At 36.2% G+C, this 4534-nt stretch overlaps 1 pseudogene; it reads right to left on the reverse strand.

The window, feature by feature from the left end:
• Positions 1–2624: 2624 nt before the first annotated feature.
• LOC118540946 (10 kDa heat shock protein, mitochondrial pseudogene) lies at positions 2625–2925 on the reverse strand (annotated as a pseudogene).
• Between the last annotated feature and the right edge of the window lie 1609 nt (positions 2926–4534).

Genomic DNA, 4534 nt, shown 5'->3' on the forward strand with positions numbered 1-4534 from the left:
ACTTCAGAGACTCCTCTCAATTTTAAATGTTTGCTGTGATTCTTAAGCTGTATTTCAAAAATGTGTGATAACTCTGCTCTTCAGTGATAAAAATTCTAGTGTAAATCCCCCAGGTTCTGCAATAAACAGCTGTTCAAAGGGGCAGATCTTTGAGCCTAGTGAATGAGCTGCTCCTTGAGCTTTGCTTATAAAGCTGCTTACCTTTGGCGCACTCCTTGTGTTTCCACTTCTCTTCTGATTGAGATGTGCCAGCATGAACTATCTCCTCTTAATGATTCCCAGCAGTTAAAAGTTATGCCACATGGCTTGATTTTTTTTTTCAGTCTTCTGTCCAGTTTGTAAACTTCAGGACAGTACATGCTGAAATTGACCATCAGTGATATGTCCGTGATAGCTTCATTCACAAGAAATAGGAACAAATATACTATTCTCTACCTTCTGAAATTGGTTTCTTTCTCACCTGCTTTTTAATGTCATTGTTAATTTCATTCATTCTGGAAAAATATATGAGCAACTGTAGTGAGTTTATGTTTTTTTTTTTTTTTAAAGATTTTTTATTTATTTGAGAGAGAGAATGAGAGAGAGAGAGAGCACAGGAGAGGGGGGAGGGTCAGAGGGAGAAGCAGACTCCCCGCCGAGCAGGGAGCCTGATGCGGGACTCCATCCCGGGACTCCAGGATCATGACCCGAGCCGAAGGCAGTCGCTTAACCAACTGAGCCACCCAGGCGCCCGTGAGTTTATGTTTTTGATAAAACATTGCTTACTTCACATGAGAAGGGGGATTTTCAGTTGAAATATTGTCATATCTTTAACCATTTAAAGATATCTTTGGATAAAATGACATTGAGGCTATAACCTGAGGCTGAGAAGAATATAAAAAAAATTAATGGGATAAACTTACCCTTTAATGTAGCAAATACCTAACTAACTTTATTTCTATAGTTATGCTACTTTATGAAGCAGAGAAATAATGTGTTCATGTTTCCATTTCATTTTGCAATTTAGAGATAGAGATATTAAAAAAGATTCTCAAAGCTCTGGACCCCTCTTAGATTCACTCCCCACCACTCCCCTACTTCTCAATCCCTGCCAGAATGCCATCCTTCCTCAATTGTACATGCTCACACTTTCTAAGACTCTCATGATTTTCAGATTTCCCTACTGTAGGGTTCCTTTCAGACTAGAGTTCCTACCATCCTAAAGGACAGGTAAATTCTACCTCCATCCTATCTACAGCATCAACTTTACTCACCGTTATTAACATGCTTAGAATTGTGAGTTTTCAAAGGCAACGATCTTTCTCATGTTTAAAGTTAAAAAAGGCTCTTTCTAAATGCTAATGTTTCATATACTGGGCAGATTGAAGGAATAGCACTCATCAAGACAAGTGAATACAACTATTAATATTGAACAGTATGGCTTGTGGAACATAAAAAAAAATACAGATTCATGTGTTTCCCATTTTCCTTTAAGCCTTATTTAGTGAACGAAACATTTATCCTCTCTCAAATGAAATCTCAGCAAGCCCTGTGAATTCACAGCTCAGTCCAAGATTAACAGGCATAATCTGTTTTTCCCTGTAGCATTTCCAGTTTGGGGAAGTCAAGAAAACAAGAGTGGATTTAGCCCTCTCTTTCACTTCTTTCACCTCTTGCAAATGGGTCTTTCAAGCCCTACCAGGGTAAAGACAGGGGGAACCATGGTCAATGTCCAAGTGTTCCCTCTCATACCTACTGACTGTAGGCTCTAAAAAAAAAAAAAAAAAGGTAATTTAAAATTTAAATTATTAATTTGTAATGCTTGCTTGAAGTATGTCTAATATTTGCTGATTTAAAAAATAGATTATTTAAAAAATATTATTTCAAAGATTAATTGTGCCAAACATTTCAAAGAAGAAAAAATAGTGTATCTTTCCTTTTACATTTAGTAAGTTCTTCCCTTACTTAACTGTTCCCCGCCCCCCCCCCACACACACACACTGAACCAGTGTTTCCATGTCCATTCTCCTCACTTAATTTTGTTCCAGACCTCAGTTGTTTTCATTGCTCTGGCCTTTCTTCCCACAACTAGAAAATCACTCCCTTTCTCTGAGACTCTTTACCTACGTGTAAAACTTACTGGCACATGGCCCAAGAGCAGGCTGGGAGATGGCTTCTCTGATTGAAGCACTAGACAAGATAGGACGAGCCATAGTAGAATGGAACTAAATTGGGGTGTGTCTCAGAAAAATGAAAATAGATTATATTTAACAGACAGGCAGTAAGGAGCCATTCTACATTCTATTGCAGGAAAAAGTTTAATCTTCTTAGATATTAAACAGAACTCATTGTTGAGCCCTTATTCCTTTTATATTTATGAAAATTTACTCTCAGTAATAATGTTAAAGTTCTATTAAAACAAAGATTTTGCAGCCCTAAAAAAAAAAAGTACTGAAGAAAAATCGAAGAACTTTATTAAAAATTTTGTATGATGTCTAGGGGAAATTTTACTTTATTATTTTTAATCTTTGGCTACCATTTGTTTATTATAAAAGGAGAGACGGCTATTATTTACATGATGAGAGATTTCATACCTTCACTGGAATGGGCAGCTTCATGTGATGCCATTTCAATAATGATTTATTTCAGTCTACATACTTTCCAAGAATGTCACCATCTCTAAATAAGAAATAATCCTTGTCATCTGGAACTAATTTGGTGCCTCCATATTCTGGGAGAACTTTATCTCCAACTTTCACGCTAACTGGTTGATCTCTCCCCACTTTCCTGTAGAGCCCGATCCAATAACTACTACTGTTGCTTGTAATACCTTTCCTTGAGATTTTTCTGGAAGCATAATGTTTCCTTTGGTTACAGTTTCAGCTTCATTCCTTTAAAAACTCGATGAAAGAGGGGAAGAAACTTTCTAAATATCTGTCCTGCCATGACTCTGGCCACCACAGTTGATACTCTGCTCTGGAGCTGTGGCCACCCCAAGGAGACCCATGGCCCAACCTGTCTAGTGTAATTTTTAAAAGGTTTTATGACATGAAGTAATTTATACAACGTAAATGCAGTTCCCTGATGTTGATGGTAAAATATGTGAATTATAAAATCCAGTTTCTTTTCTATTTTACTGTTATTTCAAAGATACAGAAGATAGATTAGTGAGTTATGAGGAATAATTATGAATCTTTTCCTATAATTATATAAGTTCTTCCTATATTACTTTTCTTGACTACAAAACACATATAAAGCCACATAGCCATTTATTGCACCCAGAAAAAATTGACATACACACACACACACACACACATCATAAACACATCTTTATATAGTTTATTTAAAACATCAAATGTTGCACTTGTTTTTTTCCCTAAATTTTACCAATGATAAGATTATACTTTTTTCTTATAATCTATAAAAATTTTGAAAGGGTTTAGTCCTTCAGCCTTAGAGACCTTTGCTCGTTCGTTCTGTGTCCTAGTAAAAGAAGTATTCTATATTTAAATAAGAAGTCTGAGACCTCAAATAAAATCATATAATTTCTATCTCAGCTTGATTTTTTTAATTCATGATATTCGCTACTTGTTTATTTCATTGGTTTACATTATTAATGTACTATAACATACTATGTGATCTAAGCACTCCTTAGGTGCTGGTATTTACATTTAGAAACAAATTTACTGTAGAAGAGAATCTAGCAAGGAATATGAGGAGTGGTCAGGGAGAGGAGAGAGGGAGGAGTCAAGTGAAAAAAAACAAATGTGTACATTTTAAAAATGGAGAGATTCTATCTCCTTCAAATTCTGCTAATGGCTTAAATGAGATGAAGACAGCAAATTTCCCATTGGGTGTGGCAACTGATAGAGTTGCAGGGGAGGCTGAAGGTGGGAGAAGGCAAACCTGACTGGATCTAATTCAGGAGAAAATGGGATAAGATGTGCACCAAGAATAAAAGCAACTCCATCAAGACATACTCACATAGAGAGAGCAGAGCACTGGAACAGTATATGGAGGGAGATGTCAGGTTAAGGGAGGGTTTTTATATAATAAGGAGATACAGCGTCTTTATATGCTGATGTGAATGTTCTAACAAATGATAAAGGAAAAATTGTGGCTCAATCCTGGAGAATTTTTTCATATAGATGATAATTGAAATCCATCACAAAAGTGCAGTACTTAGCCTTATATATGCAGGACAGTTATTCCATTTTAACAAAAGGAAAGACAAAGTATGTGGGTCTCAGGCAGAGTGGGAGATTTAATGAACCATTAAGATGAACCATTGGCAAGATGAACCATTCCCTTTGGTTGCTTCTTTTTCCCTAGTGAAATAAATCAAGGACATCATCTGTGAATATGAAAGGAAGAGGCTGTGATGGAGAGTGTTTGGACTAGAGAAAATTAGTAAGCCTGTTCACCCGTGCTGAGAAATTCTGGTGATAAATTTATAGTGAGATAAGGTAGAATGGTTAACATTCCACTTTGAACTGCTCAAATACAGACATTGAATAAGTGGAGGTAACTTTCAAGGTAAATGTAAGAGAGAGAG

This window comes from Halichoerus grypus, chromosome 13 (assembly GCF_964656455.1).
Source record: "Halichoerus grypus chromosome 13, mHalGry1.hap1.1, whole genome shotgun sequence".
Taxonomy (NCBI): domain Eukaryota; kingdom Metazoa; phylum Chordata; class Mammalia; order Carnivora; family Phocidae; genus Halichoerus; species Halichoerus grypus.